Here is a 24535-nt window from a genome sequence, read left to right as displayed (position 1 = left end):
GTGAAGCTAAGTCTTGGAAGTGACTAGCTGCCTTTTTCTTTTACTTTTTATTTTTCCTGCTCCCCTTCAATGGTTCCCCATTTCCTATAGATTAAAGGGCAAGTTCTTTGACATGATCTTCAGGGAGCTTCACAATCTGAAGCAAACTGTTCTTTTTGCCTTCATGCTGTCCTACTCCTTTATGCTCCAGCAGTCCAAAAGTACTTCTCTTTACCCTTACATGCGATGCAGTACTAAGCTTTCCTTCCTTAGCAAATGCTCCTGCTGCCTGGAATGACCACTTTTATCATGTCTGGATGGTAAACTTATATTCATCCTTCAAAGCCCTGCTCAGAAATCGGGCCAAAGGGTAAAGGTTGAAACTGACTGTGTTCAAAGTTCAGCTTCCATGTGAGACCAAGGAAAGAGACGTTCATTTGGTGTAGGATCTATATTTTCTAAACAATATAACTTCTACAGTCAGTTTGTTCAAACACTACAATTACATGGAACTTTGAATAGGAAGTGAGCTATGGTAGGAGTGTATAGATTAGAATGAAATAGCAACACATCCTAAAGTAATTTGGGTGGAGAATAAAAATATATATTCAGGGCCCCCCTGAAGAGCTGGGGCAGATTGCAGAGGTGTTGGACTTCCTCACCTGGATTGGTGCTGATGTTCTCACAAACATTGGGGACTGACGGCTTGATGTGCTGAGCCCTCTGTCTTGGGGCTGGCCCCCGTGAAGCTTATTGCTGCAAGAAGAGGCTAAACCAGCTTAAAATTGTGCCTAAGAGTCTCCCCCTGAGTGCCCCTTTGTTGCTCAGATGTGGCCCTCTCTCTCTAAGTAAGCCACCTTAGTGGGTGATCTTGCTGCCCTCCACCCTACGTGGGACCTGACTCCCAAGGGTGTAAATCTCCCTGGCAACGCAGGATATGACTCCTGGGGATGAATCTAGACCTGGCATTGTGGGATTGAGAACGTCTTCTTGACCAAAAGGGGATGCAATATGAAACGAAATAAAGCTTCAGTGGCTGAGAGATTTCAAATGAAGTTGAAAGGTCACTCTGGTGGACATTCTTACACACTATATAGATAACACTTTTAGGTGTTAATATATTGGAATAGCTAGAAGTAAATACTGAAACTACCAAACTCCAATCCAGTAGACTTGACTCTTGAAGATGATTGTATAACAATGTAGCTTACAAGGGGTGACAGTGTGCTTGGAAAGCCTTGTGGATCGCACTCCCTTTATCCAGTGTATGGATGGACGAGTAGAAAAATGGGGACAAAACCTAAATGAAAAATAGGGAGGGATGGGGGGGATGATTTGGGTGTTCTTTTTTTAATTTTTATTTTTTATTCTGATTCTGATTCTTTCTGGTGTAAGGAAAAAGTTCAAAAATAGATTGGGGTGATGAATGCACAACTATAAGATGGTACTGTGAACAGTTGACTGTACACCATGGATGACTGTAGGGTATGTGAATATATCTCAATAAAACTGAATTAAAAAAAAAAACAAAAACCTGCTCAGGCTGTTCTGAGATACCTTCTCTGTTTGTTCCGAACAGAGATAATTTCTTCTTCTCCAGAAACTTATCTGTATCTTTACTATTATTGCATGAAACAACAAGACACAAACATAATTGAATCTTGCCTACTTGATTCTAAGCGTCCATAACTTGTTCATGTTAGGTTTTTCCATTGGGAAGAGAAGAGATCGGAACTCTATCAAAGGAGTTTTACTGTCCAGGGTGCACAGGCGGCCTGAAGCCAAAGATGGCGACAGCCCGAGCGAGGGGCACAGTAGGGCTTGTATAGAATGGTCAGCGCGAAGTTCTTTGTCCAGGGACAGGGAGCTGGCAGGTCTAAGTTGGCAGTTTCTCAGTACTTTGGGGAAGGGGGTAGCTGGCAGATTTCATTGGCTGGTTTGAAAGTGGGAGCTTAGGGAGTGGGAACTGGGGACTGGGGGCTTGGGAGCAGGAAAGTTTAAAATTTTAAACATTATCACAAACTTGCAGAATTCCTGAGGCCAGAGGAACGGAGGGTCACAGCAGACTTGCAGAATTTCTAAGGGCAGGGGTGCGGTGAGGGCCCAGGGCCTAAACCTAGCAGTTCATCCTTATATATCCAGACCCCAGCACAATGCTTGGCATACAGTAGACGCCCCATCACATTTTGTTCAGTTTAATTGAATTCTACCCAGGTACATGGTAGAAGAGGCATTTGAGAGTTTATTTTAGTTTCCTGGTTGTTAAAACAAATGCCACTCAATGGATTGGCTTAATGACAGGAATTTATTGGCTCACAGTGTTGAGGAGAGGAGAAGCCCAAAATTGAGGTGTCAGCAAAGCGTTGTTTTCTTTCCAAAAACTGTGGCACTCTGGGGCTGGCTGCCAGCAACCCTTGATCCTTGGCTTTTCTGTCACATGGCAATGCATATGGTGGTGTCTTCTACTTTGTCTTCTGGGTTCAACTGACTTCCAGCTTCTGGCTATTCCCTGTGTCTTCTCTCTGTGTGGCCTTCTCTTTAAGGCCTCCAGTAATAGGATCAAGACCCACCCTGATTCAGTTGGGCCACACCTCAGCTGAAGTAACTTCATCAAAAGCTCTTATTTCACATCCACAGGAATGTATCAAGATTAAGAACATGTTTTTCTGGAGTAGATAACTCTAAGCCAACACAGAGTTTAAAACAAACCACAATATTATGTTAGTAATTCAAGAATTAGTACTAAATTTTTTTATGTTTGCTTATATCTGTTCATAAAAATGTATGATTATTATAAAATTTTACAAAAAAAAACAAACAAAAGGAAGCAAAGCATTATGAAGGATGCAAATAATGCCTTTAATCTCTCTCGAACCAGTAAAACTGCCTTCAACATTATGGCCCAATGTATATCTATATCAATACCTACCCATACACATCATATATTCTTATATGATTCAGAAACAGAGCTTTAATTGTTAGGGTCTTTTTAAAGAAATTTACTTTGATAGTAGGCATGAGTTATCCTTTGCAGACAAAAATGACACAATGGAGAAACAACTATTCCCTTCTGATGGAACAAGAGAGTGAGGCTTGCTGGAATCCATTTAGCACAATCAGTTGGTCTATTATCTCACAATTAGGGAAGTGGAGAAATGAGATATTTAATCAGGACATATTTTAGAAAGTGTAACATATTTGTGTATTTCCCTAAGGCCTGTAATGAAGAGCTCTTAATATTTCATTTTCATTATTAACAGAAGAAAAGAGTTACGCTCCTTGTGGTCTTAGTCCCAGCACAAAGAGATGCACTAAGCATCTCTAGGTCCTTAGGCAATGATGCCCACAGTCAAACCAAGGAGAAGACTCCTCAAGATCAACTCAATGGTGTCAGAGCTCTAGGTCCACTTCCAAATCCATTTCCACTCTGTATTCACCCCGATGCACAGAAAGACATCTTGTATTTAGAATCTCTTTGGTGGTCATGGAAAATAATCATTCCTACATGCAGGAAAAGTGGACACCTTCCACTAAACACCAAATTCCTCCACAGCTTCGGAACCAAGGGTTACATGCTCTCTGCCATGTGACATTTGGCAACTTATGAGGGTAAGGGGGCCACAGATGAGTAAACTGAGGCACATTGGTAGGAAGGATCAAGAAGGAATTGGAAAAGATCATCTTTAGGATATTTTCATGCTAAAAAGCTACCTGATGCATTTATTTCATGCCAAGCAGTAATATTGTCCACTGGACCAGAGATGTAATCATTGAGCCAGAAAATATTTTTATCAAACAGCAAAATGCCAATTTTGACTCAGTTAGTCTTACGGCTGTCAAATCTTCATATTTTTGAGAGACTAGGCTTACATTTGGACATAGGGTGTAACTAAGTATATTCCATTCCTAAACAGACCAAGACCACATAGCTGAGATTTGTGAATAATTGCAGAATGCATAGACAGATGATTTCTCTCTACAAAAAGGCATGAATTTGGCCCCCTTTCCCCATTTTTCTCAGTGTGCTATTCTCATATTGCAGGTCTAGAGCTCTACATGCCAAGAAAGAAGCTTCAATTTATACAGCAAGGGATGGGTGGCTGCAACACCCGGGGATGTCTGAGTCTAACCAGACAGTGGTGCTGCTTCTCACATCCAGTGTGGTCTGTGGTGCTCTGTCTGATAAGAACAAGTGACAGAAGGCAGATTGTATGATCACCGTGATGGAAAATGAGAATTGAAGCACAGCTAGGTCCATGGCGACCCTGGACAGCTAAATTTCAGCCATTCCTAAACATCAGGGGGAAAGAACAGATTTAATTCATTTGGTGTTTTCAATCAGCTTTTTCTTTTTAACTGTATACTGTGAAAACAGTGACAGTTTGGGTTTGGAAAGACAAATGCCTTTATTCACATTTAATGGTCATTGTGGGGTAGGGGTAAAATATATGCAGAAGTGTAGCACGGAGAATTATTTCTAAAGGCAAATATGTACAGCAGGAAAAGCAAAACCTTGTTTAGTTTCTTTTACAGCTCACTGTGTGCATGTGTGTGTGCATGTGTGTGTCCTGAACCACAATGGCGAGAAAGACCATTCACTCATTCACCAAAAAGAACCCAGTCTGGCATGTAGCATGTCTTTCTCACAGTCCAGGGAATAAATGGGGGACTTAGGAAGGTGAGCAGAGAGAAACAGAGAGAAGTGTCTCCTTTATCTCTCTCTCCCTATCTCCCTATCTCCCTATCTTGATCTAGCCATTAGCTGTCTAGGGATCTGTCTGTCTGTGTGTACATATATGTATAAGTGTATGTAAATGTATATGTATACATATATCTTTTTCTACTTATTTCCAGGAAGCGTCCTGACTTCATCTTGCCTCAGTTTCCCGTGTCAAATCAGGATGTTCCGATCTCTCCTTTCTTGCCTCTTGATTCCACATTGGCAAGTTCCTGATTCAAAGATGTCCCCAGTGAATAAGCATAAGGATAGGACAAACCAAACACTTCTTTAAAATATTAACTGCTTCTTATAAAATAACCTTGATTTAAATAAGTTCGCCAAATTATAACAGCACTGTATCAATATTGATTTCCTGCTTTTGATCATTTTACTGTAGTTATGTGAGAGAATGCCTTTTTAGGGGAAAAAAAATATGCACTACTTGAAAAAGGATAAAAAGGGAAATTTTAGGTTGTATACATGTTAGCACAAAAAAAAAAAAAGAAAAGAAAAGAAACCATAGAACTATACAACACAAAGACTGAAATGTAAACTGTGGGGTAAATTTAATAGCATAATTATAATTATATTGTTTCATCAATTGTAACAAAGGTACCACACTAATGCAAAATGTTAATAATAGGGACAACTGTGTGTGTAAGAGGGGTATATGGGAACTCTGTACTTTCTGCATGATTTTTCTTAAACCTACAACTGCTCTAATTTAAAAAAAAATACACACTAAAATATTTAGAATTAAAGACACACCATATGTGTAATTATTTTCAAGTATTTCAGGAAGAAAAATATCATGAATAGAGAACAACAAAGTAAATGTGACAAAATGTTAACATTTGGGATATTTGGGTGAAAGCTATCAGGAATTCTTTGTAGTATTCATACAACTTTTTGTAAGTTTGAAATTATTTCACAATTTAAAAAATTTTAAAGGGATGCTGGTTTGGTTTGCTAAAGCTGACAAAAAGCAATATACCAGAAAAGCACTGGCTTTTAACAATGGGACATTAGCTTACAAGTTACAGTTCTTAGGCCATGAAAATGTCCAACTCAAGGCATCAGTAGGACAATTCCTGGACTCTGAAGACAGGCTGCTGGTATCTGGGACACGTCTGTCACATGGGAAGGCACATGGCCAGTGTCTGCTGGTCCTTCTCTCCTGGATTTCGTTGCTCCCTCTCTCAGCTTCTTTGGGTGTGTCCTTGTCTCCCAGCTTCTCTCTGGAGCTTTTACTGTGAACTTCTCTTAATCCGTCTCTTAGCTTCTGTATATGTTTCATCCTCTTACATGGGACTCCACTACAACTATTAAGACCTACTTTGAATGAAGTGGGTCACAGCTCCATTGAAATAACCTAATCAAAAGGTTCTATCCACAATAGGTCTATACCCACAGGAATGGATTAAAAGAACATGACCTTTTCTGGGGTACATACAACTTAAAACTACCACAGATGCTATGCTATATTTAAATATTTATAATTTTAATTTGTCATCATAGTTAGACCCTCTCCTTCCAAGAGTACCATTGGAGGGGATGACTGAGAAGCAAAGAACTATGTGTTGACACAATTCAAGCTAAACATGGTATCACGTAACTCACACAACCAAAACTCCATTCTAGAAATCTGGGCCAAAATTTCAATAACATTTTTAATGAACTTCTTCTTACCTTGTCATTCATCCATTCACTCATCCATCAGAAATTTATTGAGTGAACCTCATGTGACATGATCAAAGACTGGTGTGAGGAGACATACACATAGAATCATTTACAGCACCATGTGTTAAGTGGTGAAATAGGTGCTATGGGAACGTAGAGAGAGGACAACCTTCACCCAGTCTTTGAGGGGATCAGTGACATCTTCCTAAAGAAGAGGATGTTTAATATGAGATCCATAAGAAAAAAAATGAGTTAGCTGGATGAGAGAGGCATGGGAGAGCTTGGTGGAGCAATATATTGCAAGACCTGCAAAGACCATGGGATGGGGAAGAGAGAAGTTTACAAAACAGTTAAATCACAAACCCAATCTCCCTTCCAACCTTATCTTAACCCCTTGCTACAAAAATCAGTAAAATGAGAACAAGCTCACTCTGAAGCTAAAACTATATTGCTTAAAGCTATAGAACTGAATCTAAATCAGATTGTCAAAATAAGCCATTCAGTGAAAACTATTACTTAACTAGGCTGCACAAAAGAATCCGGAAATATTTCTTGTGGCTGTATCAATTCACATATTACAAATGTGGAAATGGTCTCCTGTCACCCTTGCTCTGTCAGTTTATCTCTTAGTTATTCCTCAAGACCCAAATCAAAAGTACCTGTTTGGTACCACTTCTCTGAATGCCCCCGGGAAAGGTGAATAGGTGTTCACACAGTACTTTGTGCTTTGCTTCTTAACTATATGCTTTTCTGTATATGTTGATCATGTTGCTTTCTACTAGTAAAGCATAGAGAAAAATAGAATGTACCTCCTAGAGTTATTATGAGAAATAATCCCTAAAGAGCACTTTTCTGGGTCCCCAGCATATGAAAATAGCAGCTACCAGTTGTCGGGGGTTTAGTATGATATCACTTATCCTTTTTATATGAAATTAGGAGCTCCTCTCTTGAAAGAGACTATCCTGATTATCTATGAATCCCCCATGGGTAGCAAATGGTTTGCCTTGTAGGGAGATCTCCATACATATTTGTTGAATGCGTGAATGAGTGAGTGGGTATAAACAGAATATCGGATGATCAGTGTCCACTGCCACAAATAAGTTAAAGCCCTGGTTCTTAGCAGATTCCAGGTAATGAACTGTTGAGGCTGGTTCACCGAGCCGTGGGTTCAGCCTCAGCTCCGCAAGCCTGCTGGGTCATTTCTGCGCAATGCATATATCTCGGGCTGCTCTTCATCCCAATCACTGGCTTAATCACCTCTGCTGGCTTCTTTCCTGCTTCTTAGGGAGTGAAAAGTTTCTGCTACTAAAAGAACCACTGCCTGTGATCCTGTCCTTTCCATTCGGGCAGCCTCCTATTACTGTCAGTTCTCCCCTTGCTCTAACAAGTGGCTTCTGCTTCATCATAAAATGTTCTGTGCTTACATCTCCCTTTATCCCTGTGTGGAGTGGAGCAGAGCAGAGAGAGTTCCTCCCTGCCCACATTGTGCTGACACTAAAAGAGACACACTTATCTGGCAGCAAGGAAAGATGGCTTTTGAATCAGAATAAATGCATCCCAGTGTAATTCTTTGCTTCGTTTAATTATGAATCAATTGGCTCTGGCCATCATGACTGAGATCCAGTCTTCACAGAAACCAGAACTAACTCTCCCTCAAACTCTCTCTCTCTCTCTCTTAATTTATATGAAAAGTGGTGAGAAACCAAGGAAGAATTGAATGAAGTTTGAAATTTAAAAACTGTATCCTGCAGAAGGAAAATCAGAGTGAACAAAATTACATACAAGCAACGATGATTTCATGAGAAAATTCATTCTAGCCCTCAAAAGTTATTGAGCACCTAATATGTTCAGGAACTGTGCTAGGATCTGGGGATGCATTTGTGAATAAGACTGGTTCCTGCACTCAAGGGCTTTGGGGGAAATAACTTTCTTAAGATTGTCTGAAGACACTGTTATTATTTAGCTTGGGAGGAGAAAGACCCAGAGGTGTATTAGTCTCATCTTAAATTATATGCTGGGACATAGAAGTGGCCTCCTCCAAGCTCCTTACAGTTGTCTACAAAACTCTACACTAACTAGTACCTGCCTCGCCGACTACTTGCAGCATCACTATAAAAGGGAGTTTCGTAAGGTGGTACCTGAAACCATCGAGAATCACAGCACTCCTGAGAGGCAGCAATGACCAAGTGCTTGAGTTCATCTTGTACCAGTCATCCTGCTCATTCTCCCAGGTCAGAGATGGATACATGCGCTTGGCTTTCCCAGCCATAAAGAATTAAAAATTCACCCCTACAAATTACCAATGCTTTTACTGATAACATATATAAGCATGGAAAATGAAGAGTGAGATTCATAGCTTGATGGGATCAGAAGTTGAAGTTAATAATCTTTTGCACATCCTCAGGAAGTGTGACTTCCGTTGTCAGACCAGGACTTTGTAGCCTTGAAAAGCCATTACCAAAAGCTGCCACCCACCTTTTACTTCAACCCTTTAAATTCACACTTCATGTCATTTGTCACACCCACTGGCTCAGAACAAATTCTGAGTGAACACAGTCCACCGACTTGGACAATCACATGCCTCCCTACGTCTCAGTTTCACCTGTCCACGTGGCTCTCTTCCCCTCTTTTACTTCCTCCTTCTTAATTGGCAAACTGATTTCAAGCATTTGCTTTGCTTGGGACCCAGTGACTATAAATATACATTTATTAATCCCAATTCTTAGAGTTGTAAATTAATGAAAATTCAACTGGCTTAAGCAAAACGGGAAAATTGTTAAAGCATGTAACTGAAAAGTAGTAGTTGTAGAGTTGATTTAAAGCTCTCGTAGAGTCGGTTTTAGGCATATCTCTATCTCTCTATCTCTCTTTGTCTCTCTGTCTCTATCCCTCCATCCCTCTGTCTTTAGCTCTCTTTCCTTTCCCTATGTCTTGCTTCTGCTTTCCTCTGTGTGCGTTTCATGCTCAAACGGGATCTTTCTATGCAGCCTCTGGGAGCTCCAGTCTTTCATCTTTATGAGACCCGTACAAAGGAGAACAATTTCCTTCCAATCTTCCCAGTAAATATCCAAATATTAGCTCTGATTGGATTGACACGGGGCTTGCACCCCTCCCTGAAGAAAATGCTGTGGCCCTGGGAATCCAGTGAATTATTTGGCCAGGCTGGTCACTCACCCCTGGAGCAGAGGCTGAGTCAGCTCACGGTCAGAGAGAGGAATTATACTTCCCAAAGGCATCTCCAGAAGCTGTTACTGCCAGGATAACTAATCAATGCTGAGAAGGGGAAAATAAAAAGGCAGAAATTGCCCCTCAACTTCTTGCGTTTGAATATCTCATCCCAGTCAAGCTCTTAGCTTCCAACTATTTGAGAGGGAAAGCAAAAAGAAAAGCTTCTGAACCAAATTGTAGGTGTATAAGGCTTGTTTCCTTTTAGCTCATCGCCTCTTACATCTCATGGTGTGAAGAACTGATAGAAAGTGAGGATGAGAGAACAGACAACAGGGAGAAAGACATTTGTTCTCAATCTTTTGTGAGAACAATAAAATCAGATGTTAATGGGAGGCAAAATCTGACAGATCCAGGTTGCAATTATTGACAGGATTGTGGGACTGTTCCAGCAGGAGGCCCTCACTTTGTTTTCCTTTAGTGTATCACACCGATGCACAGCTGGACTCTTGTGCACAAAGAACTAAGTTGTATCTGTACATCAAGTGCTGTAAGAAGAATTAGAAATAGGATTTGGACTTCAAACTCTAACTTTTACTTTGGATATGAGAAAAAAATGTTAATCATCTATTTGAACCTAAAAACCTACTTTACCTATCCAATCAATTCAAAAGTCGTGGACATGGAGAAATGTTTGGCTATATTTTAATAGCAGGGACAAATTTTGTCCAAGTGTTTTACAGGGATTTTTTTAATTTTTTGTTTGTTTTGCTTTTTCTTTTTATTTGCTCCTTCCCAATGCCCCACTTACCTAAGGGTCCCTTCATTGCACATTATTTCATTCATGGTCCCGCTATTTTTCTCTTCCCATAGCACCAAGTAGCACTTCTAATAATGATAATAAGTATATCATCGACCTCGTCATTATTAACACAAATAACTATAGGACAAAAACTTAACCTGGCACAATAGCCATATGGATGAATGCTTAGAGTGTGCCATGTTCTCTGCTAAGCACTTTACCTGATTATCACAATGAAGTCTTGAAGCAAAACTTTGCAGTAAGTACTTTGCTTTTCACCCACACATTCAAAGTGAAAAAAACTGAGACTCAGAAACCAATGGCTCAACCAATGCACAACAGCTGGTGAGTGTCTTCCTGTAGGGCATGCCTGCCAGCCTCTATCCAGCACTTGCATCTGCTGTTCTCTATTCCTAAAACTCTCATCTTCACAACCACAGGTGATGACTTCTCCCTGCGTGGTTAACTTCTAGTCACGCTGTTCGAACCAAAGTCACTTCCTCAGACCTGATTCCCCAGACAAGATCACTTTCATTGCTCCCTGTCCTTTATAATGTATGAAAGTGAGGCCACTGCTTACCACCACTGTCCTTGGGTGCATCCTTAGCTCTTTGCTCAGTTTCAGTCACTACTACATGTTTTAGTATATGAATAACACTAATCATAAATTTGTAAAGAAAATCACCGTACAAGCCAAGCAAAACACATCTACATGCCACTTGTGCTACAAGTTACAAAGCTGGAACTTCCACGTATTCTGTAACCGAAAGCCTCGCCATAGATCTCTACTAGATCTGGCACACTCCTGATGATTGTCCTTCATAGTTTCAAAATTTAGACCTTCCTCTGGCCCCCAAGCCTCCAATTTTCTAAAGTCATGACTACTCAGATCTCTCCTGAGTGCAAAGACTACCCGAGAAGAAACAGTTTGCAGTATCTGCCTTTTCCCTCACCCACGGAGATGTGTCTGAAAAACTTCACCCTAAAAAGCAAACCCTTAGGGGATGTTCCTGCTTCTCAGGCCTCTATCAGCTGCAGCCCACTTTTCAGTCAATTTTATCTGTAATGTTTGCAGATTGCACTGGCCACCCCTGCAGCCAGCTTTGTTATCAGCAATCAGCAGCATGCTGAGGACAGAGGAGAGAGGCACAGTTGAGAACAAGGCTAAAAATAACCATTTTCAAATTACAATCCTGAATTGGAGAGGGAAAGGGGGAGGAAAGGCAGGACATGGTAGAGCAGGTTTTATTTATGTACATCAATGACTCAAAGATAAAAAGAGGGAAAAGGCATTTTTAAGGAGTTGGGGTATGGCAGAATTGTCTCCATCTCCAGTAGCATTGTCAAAACAGGAGTGATGATGCAAAGCAAATGCCTGTCAGACAAACCCATAGTAAGCTTATTTACACATTCAGGATAAGCAGGGTTGTAAATGATGGCTTAATTAAGAAAATCTGCCCAGTCATCTGAACAAGCAGACCTAAAAACAGACATAACATGGTGCTGGGAGGGAAATAAATTTAAGGACATTTCTTTTCTGTTGCTTTAATATATTTCTCCCTTTACTCCTGCCTCTCTCTATTCCATTTTCATTTCCATAAGAAAGAACACATCTCAGCGTCTCCCAGTCTGCCCTTAACCTTTCTGAGTTGCTCACTTGGGGCCAGTAGAAGACAAAGCATTCTCTCAATGACTGGAGACAGGTTGTGGGCAGTACCCAAGGCACATGGACTGACCCCTGGGGCTGTGATGGGGGCTTCCTGAGAACGAGCAGTGCAGGAGCTGAAGTATTGAGGAAGGTGTGCAGAACATCCAGCTCCATGCCTACCAAATAACAGGCACTCAGCAAACAGGAGTTCCTTACCTGCCACTCAGCAGGGAACTGGCCTTCATTAGCAAACGGAAAAAAATCACCTACTCATCTCGTTAATAAGAAAATTTGACTGGGAAGAATTATATCATAGTAGCAGTGATTTTTTCTGGATGAGTCACTTTTTTTCCGTTAGATTTTTCAAATTTTCTGCAATGAGAAATGAGAAATAAAATGATTTTAAAATCAAACCTTCTGAATGCTATTATATTAAATGCATGTGATTCTAGTCTAATACTAACCTATGACCTGGTCTTCTGGTAAAATTCACTAGTTAATGAGCTTAAGATTAGAGCTTTTCATTCTCTGGTTTTGGTCCTTTCAAAACTTGAAAAAAGCATCTAAGCATGTTGCCAATGTTTTCATGAAAAGAGGTTGCCATTTATACCAACCTCAAACTGGAAGCAACTTGACATGGTTGCAATCTCCCAAAACACACCAGAAAAGCATATAAAAGAATGAGTAAGTACAGTGCACACCATTTATTTCATCATTTTGGCACACCCTTTTTGTCATCTGTAGCAAACCCTTGCGAGGGAACTGTGCTCTCAGGTCACTTAATTTCAGCTCTCGGGTGGCAGACAGTTCCATGCATCTTTGACATTGTCCCAGCTGCTCTCTAGGCTGTTTTCTCTAAAGCTGGGGAAGGCATTTCAGCTGCATGCAGGTGCAACCCAGAAATGTGGGGCTGTCAATACCCCCCAAGGCAATCCTTACCCCATGTGGAAGGAAAGTCTGCAGATAAATGCCCCAACTTCATTGTCCTCCAGTGGGACAATTCTGAGCAGCAACCAGCTCATTAACACATACTTTATTGGTTTCTCTTCCTTTCTTGTCTCTCTCGTCTTATTCCCACACATCTATTTGCTATGATCACCTCCCAAGTAAACTCCCTGCACCAAATCCTTGTCTCAGGGTCATCTTCCCATGGTGGGGGGAGGGGGGAGGGGACCCAGACTGAGACAGAATTATAAATTCCTAGGTTAAAAAGAGTCTTTGGGTATTTTTAGGATCACCAATGACTATTGCAGCCTGTCTATTAGAATGGTGCCCAAATGAATCTGACCATCTAAGCAGTCTCCGGATAGCATGAGATGGGAACAAAGTTCCTTCCTGTTTGCCTGCCCTGTTAGTGCCTAGAATTGTGTCAGGCACTGAAACAAAGTAAAAGCCAGTGCTGTCACCAGCCCGTGGGCAAAACCTGCTCCTTTTCTAACTCTTGGCCTTGAAGAACCAGGGTCCTAGAAACATGATGAGCAGGGAAGACTCAGCTCATCCGACAGTAGCTGCCCTGCTTTTAGCCTGTGTTGTTGACAGCCTAACAACAGAACAGGAATTGTGTCAATTTTCCTGCTTTGGATGAGCTCTGCCACAGGACAAACGACACTTACTATCTAAGTTTGCTTTTGCTGCCACAAAGCTGTGACATATTATCAAAGCCTCACAGAGTCACTATATGATAGGATAACCCAGAACAACCTGTTTTCATCTTATTTCTGGGATAGGGCATTCACTTTACCCTGCTTTCGTTGACTTTTCTGAATATTTGGCAACCCAAATTCACCGGTTAAATGTTGTCTCCTTCTCAAAATTGTTCTTCATAAAAGAAGTTAATGAGTATAAATCCCAGATTCATCACTAAAGAAGTGACCTTGCTTAGTCACACCTCAGTATTTTCTTCTGTAAAATATGAGTAACAATAAAACTTACTTTATATATTTTTTGAAAGTTGCAAAAATCCCTGAAATATGTTCAGTGCAGTCCCTGGCTCATAAGAGCACTTTTAAATGCTAACTATTGCTATAAACAGTCATATTCAATATAATAACTGCAAAAATACAAAGTCAGTATTGCACTTACTACCTGGAGATACTTTGCCTAAAAGACATATAAGGTCTCCCCATTCTAATCCTTTCAATTTTTTTGCAATTTAACCTTCATTAAAATTGAACTACTATGTGTAAAGAGATGAATTTCTAAAAACTGGAGAAGCAGAACAATCGAGATATTCACCTGGGAGCTCACATCATAGAGGGGGAAATAGAAGCATAGATTTAACCATGCACTAAGCATTTATTGAATGCCAACTCTGCACTAGAACTGCATTAGGTAATAGGGACACAAAGATAAACAAGACTCCATCTCCTCCACTTAGGATAGCAGCTGACAAATGAACCTATGAGAGTCCTATGTTAATATGATAAATACTATGTGTGGGGTCATAGGAGAAGACCATAAAAGGAATAAAGCTGTATTATGGGGAGTTGTAGGTGAGGGCAGTTTCGGTAAGGCTTCTCAGTTAGGACTTCTGAACCAGTATATGAAGGATAAATAACAGTTAACAAGTTAATCAATGAGAGAAGAGGGTTCCAGGACATAGCATATGCAAAAGCAAGGAATCATGGAGGAACATAGTGCTTTCAGGGAACTCTAAGTGGTTGGATTAGATTGAAGCCAGGAAAGATGGAAAAAGTGAAGAGGAGAGATGAGGGAAAACAATTCTCATAAAATTATTTTGTCGTGACCATAACAGAGTCATAAATAAACTTGTATGAAATATTAATATCACATATGGTTAGATCACTTGCTCATTTTCACATAACTGGTGTCTCTCAAAACTAAAACTGGAAGCTGAGCCTCCCAACTCCAAATGTGGTGCTCTGGTCACTACACAAGTGGTGCATAAAGAGGCGTTCCAGACCAACAGCTAAAGCGCTGCCTGGGAAATTGTTGGAAATGGAAATTCTCAGACTTCATCCCAGACCTACTGAATCAGACACTCTGGGGATAGAGCCCAGCAATGTGTGTTTGTACAAGCCCTCCAGATGATTCCGAATCACATTAAGATTTGAGAATCGGTGCACTTAACCATGTTGCCTTCTCAACTTGCTATGGTTTGTCCAAATTTGTGGGGGAAATGAAAGCAAAAGATTGTTTCTTTTTGGTCACGTGCAGAAAACAGTCCTATGTTCATAACAGAACTTTATTGTCAAGTATTTTGCAAAAACTGTGACAATGTTCCATTTTGACAAGTCCTTTGATGGCCAATATCTTCAGAGTCATGGCAGGTTCAGATGGCTAGAAAAATAGTTTAGCCTCAGATGGCATTTGGGTGCTAGCCACATGGGGCCCCAAGAACAGGTCCTATGAGTGTGCCTGCTGGAAGAAGTCAGGAATGGAAAAGAAAATCACAACAAATGGAAGCACGTGAGTCACCTTCCTTTCTCTAGAGTTTACAAAATTTTATTAAAGAACTTAAGCAAACCTATTCCTGGCATCACAACATTTTAGAGTTTATGGGGATGTGAATAAAAGTCTATCAAACCATTCTCAGAATTATTCACCTCCATGTTCTCAAAGCCAGGCTTAGTTTCTTTCGTGTAATAGGTGTTTAATGAAAGCTTGTTAAATGAATCAACAACTTCATTAATCCAAAGAATATACTAATGCTTTAAGAGTTTGTTAAAATGTTAAAAACTGGCTGAAAACAACAATTATAGCCTATTTTATATGACCGCACATACAGTGTTTGAAGAAATGCAGTCTGAACACAGTGGTTATAACATTGATTTTCTGAAATTAGAACCATTCTGCATCCAATCATCCTGCCTCTCTATTGCTGACATCCAACACTGAGATGAAGAAAAATCTCATTTGTGCCAGTATCTGGCAAACTAACACGAGTTAATTTGTCCATTAAGCTATCAGTGTAATAAGAAATGTTACAAACTAGCATTATCAGGTTAAGAGAGGCAAGCTATATAATTCATAAAGAAAATGCAAGTCCACAACAAGAATTCAGATGTGATTTAAACAAAGATGAACAGCGGCAAAAAACTAAATGAGACACAGGTTCTGAGTGGCCTCTAGTGTTATTGAGAAGAATACAAGGTAAGTAAGGGAAACAGAAACTAGCTCACAGTGCAGAATCCTAAATACATTACAACACAGTTGTTATTTCCATCACTTTAAAAGTCACCTAAGGAACAACATGTAGGATTTTACATTTCATTCTCCATCACTCCTGAAATACTGACTGTGTGGACTCAATATTAAAATGTCTTCTTTTGTATATTGGCTGAAGTTTGAAATCTTAGCCTTACCATTCAAATGCCTTTGGGGAAAAAGAAATAATGCCTTGTATTAAATATTAAATAACAGTAGGTTTCTGATGTAGGGAAAAGGTCAAGGGAATGCAGAGAGACAATAAAGTCATTCCAATTTTAGTAGTGTTAAGAGTGCTTACATTCAATTGCCTTACCTTCTGATGTACGCATTGATTTTCTAAAAGCACAGGTGTGATCACCTTCAATCAAGGTTCTTCAAAAGCCCTCAATTGCCTATCAAATTAAGAACAAATCCTTAGGTGGGTCATTCAAGGTCTACTATAGTATGACCACCCTAACCTTCATTCCATGTGAAAAGTCACTGCCAGATGTCATAACATTTGTATTATTTCTGCACATGCAGACTTCCCACCTACCCATGTCTTTTTTAACTATTGGAGTTTTGCAAACCATTATGTAAAGATTGCCCCAAATCTGAGAAAGGCTTGCAGCTTATTTGTAATGCCCTCCAGAATTCAAGTCCTACTTCTACCACTTGCTAACTGGGTAAAACTGGAAAAACTACTCAGCCTAACTTAGTTTGATCATCCTTAATAAAGAGGTAAAGGCAAAGAATGAATATATTACTACAGATGCCTCTGCATGATTGAAATTAGAGAAGAGTAGATAGAAACCAAGGTCAAATCTTATCCCTGTCATTGATTAACTTTGCAATCCCAGGTAAAGCAGTCAACCATCTCAGTTCCAGTCTCCTCGTTTGTAAAACAGGTACAGTAATAACCAATTTCATAACACTGATGTGAGGATTAAACTCAGATGATTTATATGAAAAATGCACCTCAAGTATCATAGGCATTCAATAAACATTTAATCCTGTGTACTCCAGGACCACTGCTTCTACCCAACTCTTCCATTTGGGGTAGGGGATGTGTTCTATTTTCTTTGTCTGCTCAAGCAAATACCATGAAATGGGTTGGGTTAAACAACAGGAATTTATTAGCTCACAGTTTTGAGGCTAAGAGAAAGCCCAAATCAAGGTGTCATCAAGGCAATGCTTTCTTGCCACAGTTTGGCATTCTGGGGCTGGCTCCAGCAGTCTTGGTCCTTGACTCCTCTTTTACATGGCATTGCACATGGTGGACTCTTCATTACCTTCTGGTTTCTGTTGAATTTCGGCTTCTTGCTTCCTGTGGCTTTCTCTCTAAATGTCTGAGTTTCATTCTGCATATAATGGACTCCGGTAGTAGGATTAAGACCCCTCCTGACAAGGTGGGCCACATCTTAATTGAAGTAACCTCATCAATAAGTCCTCCTTATGGGAGTGGAGTAAGTTTAAGAACATGTTTTTCTGGGGGTACATACAGCTCTAAATCACCACAGGATGTCAAATGGTGCCATCAAGCCCTCTAATTGGGTTGGGGCTTCTGATTATCTTGCCCTATTATATTTCTCCTTGTCCTATTGCAAATGTAGCTGGCTGAGGATTCAAAGAGATGTTAATAGCACAGTCAAGGAATGGTTATTATGGCCATATGATTATCACATTTGGTTTGGTGTCCAAGAACCATTCTAGCTATGGTTTTGCCCTCTTGTGTGTTCTATTATAACTTACTGATGGCCCAGGTAGCCTTCTAAAGTCAACATTGTGTGGTTCAGTAAAACTATCTTAGCCAAAGCCTTGGTCTAAGCCAGGTTCAGAGTGAAAAGTTAGAACAAGGCTCTTATAAGATGAAATTCATTATTCCTTAAATGCAACTTCTTCTGGCATCTCCATAGTAGGCATGTAAGTGAGCAAACCCACATATGCATGCGCACACACACACACACACATACACACAAAGACTAGGAAGGACGATTTTGTCTAATAATGATCTTCTAATGATCTCTCTAATTGGCCACACATCAAATATCACAAATCCTTTGTTACTTTGATTCCATATTCAAGGACAATAAAAATATACATTTTTCATCCCCTCTGAATTTTACCCTAATATGTAAGAAGAGGGATTGATTCTAACTCATTTGGCTAGAAATAAAAGGAATAAAATGATCAGCATTCATTACTCTTCCCCCTTGAGTAGCTTGGGCAAAACCTGGGACAAAAACCAGCATAATTTTTTTTTAATTCCTTCCAGCTGTTATCAGACTTTTGTGTGATTATTAAAACGATTTCTCAACAATCAGTAGCAATTCCTGATATCCCTGAAAAATGAATACAGCAAAGAAAGGCATTCCAAAGCCAACTCTAGACTTGTATCCCTTCCCGTTGAATATCCTGGAAGAATGAATAAAAATGATAACTCTGCAGTGCTGCTTTCTTGGGGTGGAAATTCCAAATTACTTTTAAAGCCTCTTCATTAATGTCTCTAACAGTCTACGCTTTATTATTGACCTGGTATCCAGAATCCTTACAGCATAATGAAAAGGATAAAATTCAAAAGTCTTGGGTATAACTGAGCTGAAACAGCCCCAGACATTTATCCCCAGATCCCTTCTCCAAATCTATCTCCCTATGAAGCCTTCTGGATGGATTCCAGCAATCCTGGGTGTTCTCTAACCCATGATCACAATTTATTTTATTAGTTGTTTTAACTTTTTATTGTTGTTTTAACCTTTTATTGATGTAAACACACACAGAAAAGTGCACAAATCATAAGTGTATAAGTTGATAAATTTTCACAAAATGAGCATTTCTGCATAACTAGCAACCACACAAAGAAATACAGAATTACCACAACCCCAAATTCTCCTTGTACCCCTTTCCAGTCACTACCTTGCCCAGGGTTGCTATTATGCTGATTATGCTAACTTCTTACATCATTCATTAGTTTTGCCCCTTTTCTTTATTTTTTGGAACCTTACATAAACTAAATCACACATAAAGATCTCTGAAGTTTGTGAGATTCATCTCTATTGTTCTGTGTAGCTGTAGCTTGTTCAGTCTTATTGCTGTGTAGTATAAATATGCTGTGATTTATTTATCCATTTATTTAAAATCAGCTCATCATATTTGGGTCTATGAATGCACATCTTAAATCATTGTACCTTAAGTATCTAGCAATGCTCTAATAACCCCCTGACAGTAACCATGGAGCTAACTTGTCACCTCTTGTCTAAGCCAGTGATTCTCAAATTCCATCTCTTAGGTCCATCAAACCACTGCCCCATGCAAGAAACAGAAAATTCATTTTTCATGAGAACAATACAAACTTTCTATGTTTGTAGATATTCATTATTGCCTTAGAAATTACTTTGAAAACACTATATTCTGTCTGGTTCAGTACCATCAACAAGTTTTATTGGAGTTCCATTATGTGCCAAGCAGAGTGCTACATGTTGGGCTACAAAATAAAGTAAGATAGGGTCCCAGTTTGGGGGAGCTTGGAGTCTACTAAAAATAAACACAAGATTACTTATGTGACCCCTGGAAGAGTATGTGCTGTTCAAATTTCTCATCAATGCAGCTGTAACTCCAAGGAAGAGTAAAATCATGAACCTGAGGGTGATATGGTGTCAGGAACATAGTAAATGGCTTACTCCAAATATGAAATATCTTTCAAGTATTGTGTATCAACAAAGATATGCTTGATAATATGATCATGTCTGTTTTGATTTAAAAAAAAATATGTTTTCCCTCTATAATTGTCAGTTAAAATTGGCACTCCAGGACAATGTGCCCTGTTTAACACCTGAATTTTAGTACCCCAGAAACCACTAGTATATTAAACCATTGCAGATACCACCACCTATGTTTGAAAAGGACAAATCTAAACAACCAATAAAAATTTACCACATAATAAAAAGAGATGAGGCAACTCTATCAATCTTTTAAATAAGCCACAAAAACCTGGCCATATTGTGTTCTGATATATAGTAATTGATTTGATCTATTTTTCTCAGGAGATAATTCCTCAGATATTTCATCCAGTTTAAACAACCAGGCATATGTATCTGAGGCTTTAAAATCATAAAACTCAGTAAAACACAATCTGGAATTCTTGTGTCACTCAGCTATTTAATAACCAAAGAAGTAATACTCAATGTATTCCTAACTGTTTGAAAGTAGAAATTGACTCCTGGGAAGGCAGAGAAGCCAATTTGCAATGAGCAGCTTTCATTTCCTACTCCTAATTCAAATCTTCATAAACTTGTTTGAAGTCTTGGCACCAGTGGTGTCATTCCAATGAAACTCATAAAAGGGCCCTTTGCCAGGATTGGGTGGGGGTAGGGGACATTTATATATAAAACATACTCTGCATAACAACCAAAACAGTCTGTGGACTTTGAGTCCTAAAAGAACATCTTTCTAATCACAGAGATGAAAAGTGATGCGAGATGATCAGAACTAAGGGTAAGACTCCTTCAGGTGTTCTCAATTGTGAATTCATTCATTCACATGCACATCCTGGAACTCAGCGGTGATCCAAGCTGGGGATGTATAAATGGGATTTAAAGCCTTGGAATCAAATAGTATCATCTAGGTTAAAGAAGAGCTATAGAAAAGAGGCATGATGAGGTCTGAGCACTGGTCTGATCCAATATTGAGGGTAGGAAAGAGGAGGACGGGCTGAAATGGAGCTTTAGAAGAAGCAGCTTGTGATGCAGAAGGAAAAGCAGGAGTGTGGATAAAAACCACACTCAAACAGTATAGATTGGTCTCTTCTCTAACACAAAGTGGGGCGTGAGGAGCTGCCAGCTGTCGACCTCAGCCTGTTGAATTTGAAATGCTTATATACCGTTAACCCTCAAAACCAGCCCTAGTTCCTTGTATCACATCAATGTGAATCTTGAAATAAAAATACCAGTGTCATTAGCACTTGCTTGTAGGACTAAAGTTCTCTGTATTCAGAGAAGATATTTGACTTCATAATCCAGATATAAATGAAGAGGAAATGTTGATTATCCAGGCCAGAACCTAAAGAGTTCCTATTAAGTAATGGCCTGTGGATCTGGAACCAATTAAACACTGAGATTTAGAAGAAGGCATGGTTGAATTGCTCATAAAATATAAACACGTTCTACTCTCCTTGATGACATTTGTCCCCACTAAATGGAGAAAAAAAATCAGATAAGGGAAATCTTCATATATTATATATTGATTTCCTTCTTGGCAATTTGGCAAACAAGAAACAAATACTTTGCCTTGGGAGCCGACTTTATTTCGAGAACAGTAACCAACAATCTGGCTGACTGTCTAAGGCAAATGTAAATGAGTTTTCCACCCCATTTCAGCATTTCCCATCAAATTATCTTACGAGTATTTGCATATACTGTTCAGTATCTGTGAACCTCACTTTATTCTACATAGGCTAGTTTGAACGGAAAGCAAAAGTTAGTTAAATTCTCTTACCCTTCACATATATCCTGGGATAGAATAATAACTCCATCTAGTGCTCATCACAGAAATGCTCAACAAGAGGGAAATTATGAAAATGACCATTAGAGAGAGATGGTTGAAAAATAGAGCAGGATACATTTACATGAGTTCTAGATGTGTTGTTGGTCCAATCTGGTATGGTATAAATGGACCTTACTGATAAATACTTACGTATGCGGATATAAATGTAAATCCTTGGGCAGAGCTCTGCAAAACTATTCCCCTAATGAAATGAACAGAATATATCTCACTCCTTTATTTTCTTACACAGCACATTAATGCCAACAATGCTTTTTTTTTTTTCAACAAAACTGAAGAATGCCCCACATGGAAACATTTAAAAACTTAAAAAGTACATCAGCTAATGTCTTCATAGAGAGCAGTGTGTTCAGCCTTTCTTTGAAATGAAAAATGTCAACCATTACTGTAACTCTTAGAACGGAGAAGTTAACTGTTTGTGGTGTCAGGAAATGGGCTCACATTGTACTTCTGAGCCATGCAAATGATCTGTGCCTAATGGATCACAAACAGCGCTTTGAATCCACCTTTTCCTCCTCATCATCAACTCTCTTGACCTTGTCAAAGGGCACCAGTGGTTGCCACGTTGATATCCCCCCAAATGTCCCTTTCCCAATGCGACCTTCAAATGCATTGGAAGACTTTGGGAAACAGGCATCAAAATTCAAGGGAGCTTTTTTTTAACTGTGGGAACTGCCGGGTTGAGAGGAGCCTTGCCTTGCCTCTCCACGACATGATGTGTGCTCGTTCATTGATATCTTTGCACTCTGAAAAGGGGGAGTCATCTGGCAAACATGTTACTTTGCCTGCTGTATTCAAGGCTCCCATCAGACCGGATATTGTGAACTTCGTTCACACCAACTTGTGCAAGAACAACAGACAGTCCTATGCTGTCAGTGACTTAGCAGGTCATCAAACCAGTGCTGAGTCCTGGGGCACTGGAAGAGTTCGAGGCATTGGGACTCACCAATCTGGCCAGAGTGCTTTGGCAAATATGTGTTATGGAGGTTGCATGCTTGCAACAATCAAAACATGGTGTCGATGTACCGTAAACACTACACAGAAGCGATATGCCATTTGCTCTACCCTGGCTGCCTTGGCCTTACCAGTGCTGGTCATGTCTAAAGGTCATCATATTGAGGAAGTTCCTGAACTTCCTTTGGTGGTCGAAGATAAAGTTAAAGCCTGCAAGAAGACCAAGGAGGCTGTTTTGCTTCTTAAGAAACTTAAGACCTGGAATGATATCAAAAAGGTCTATGCCTCTCAGCAAATGAGAGCTGGCAGGAGCAAAGTGGAAACCATCATCACATATAGCGCAGAGGACTGTGCATCCTCTATAATGAAGACAATGGTGCCATCAAGGACCTAAGAAACATCCCTGGAATTTCTATGCTTAATGTAAGCAAGCTGAATATTTTGAAACTTGCTCCTGGTGGGCACGTGGGACATTTCTGCATTTGGACTGAAAGTGCTTTCCGCAAGTTAGATGACCTGTATGGCATTTGGTGTAAACCTGCCTCCCTCAAGAGTAACCACAACCTTCCCATGCACAAGATAATGAATACAGAACTTAGCAGAATCTTGAAAAGCCCAGAAATCCAAAGAGCCTGCTGAGCACCCTGCAAGAAGATTCAATGCAGAATCCTGAAGAAGAACCCACTGAAAAACCTGAGAATCATGTTGAAACTAAACCCATATGCAAAGACTATGCACCGAAACACCATTCTTCAGCAGCCCAGGAATCACAAACTCAGGATGGATAAAGGTGTAGCAACACTAGAGGCCAAATCGGATGAGAAAGGGGTCCAGGCAACAAGCCTGTAGTGGGAAGAAAGGAAAGAAGGCTGTTGGTGTTAAGAAGCCAAAGAAGCAGAAGCCTTTGGTGAGAAAGAAGGTTGCAGCTACCAATAAACCAGCAGAAAAGAAACCTACCATAGAAGAAAAGAAGCCTGCTGCTTAAATTGCTTATTCCATAAAAGTCAAATCATTTTGGACACTTTATATTGAATAAGGACCAGATCAAAAAGGCAGTGAGAAAAAAAAAATTCAAGAGGAGGTCAACAGTGCACAAGTGCACACCTGAGCTTTAAAAAAATTAATCCTGAAATAATATTTGATAAGTGGTGTTTTCACAGTGGAGAGAATAAGCCATTTCTACATGGGAATTCCATTTTTATACATATATATTTGGGGATAAAGTAATAGTTACCAATAGTTAATTGTTGTAGAACACTTGCTAAGGGTCAGATTGTAAGAAATGCTTCACATTTGTTATTTCATTTAATTTTTACTACTTTCTATAAATATCATTATCATTCTCGTTTTACAGACAAAGCCCTCAGAGATGTTAAGAGACATTCCTCACTCACTAATGGGCAAATCCAGATTTCTGATTCTGGAATCTGAACTCATGACCATTCTCCAAGGTCCCCAAATTAGAGTGCCATGGTATGGGAAGCTATGGACTCAATAAATTTCCAAAAGTCCGGTGGAAATCATACATTTACTCGAGAAAACTTGAGTTGGCTTTTAAGGTGGAATTAGGAAAAGAGATAGCTTGTGCTTGAAAGAATTAGGTTCAAATCCCAGCTCTGTCATTTGCACCCTATATGACCTTGGGAAGTTATTTAACTCTTCAAGGATGCTATGAAAAACTCAATGCAGTGAATATTAGCCCTATTTTTCAGATAAACACACTGATTAAATGCACCCCTAGGAGAGACTATCTCCCAAGATTGTTGATCACTTAATTTAGAGAGACTTTTTAGAGTGTTTTTAAGTACAGGGCCATCTTTCACTCCTTCTAATCTGAAGCACGAAGTTGAAGAAACCAGACTTTGGGGACTTCACTGATGTG

General features: G+C 39.7%; 1 pseudogene; it reads left to right on the top strand.

Moving 5' to 3' along the window:
* Window positions 1–22379: 22379 nt before the first annotated feature.
* On the top strand, window positions 22380–23638 carry LOC119518962 (annotated as a pseudogene).
* Window positions 23639–24535: the final 897 nt, after the last annotated feature.

This window comes from Choloepus didactylus, chromosome 22, assembly GCF_015220235.1.
Source record: "Choloepus didactylus isolate mChoDid1 chromosome 22, mChoDid1.pri, whole genome shotgun sequence".
Taxonomy (NCBI): Eukaryota; Metazoa; Chordata; class Mammalia; order Pilosa; family Megalonychidae; genus Choloepus; species Choloepus didactylus.
This window is presented reverse-complemented; position numbering and strand designations above follow the sequence as displayed.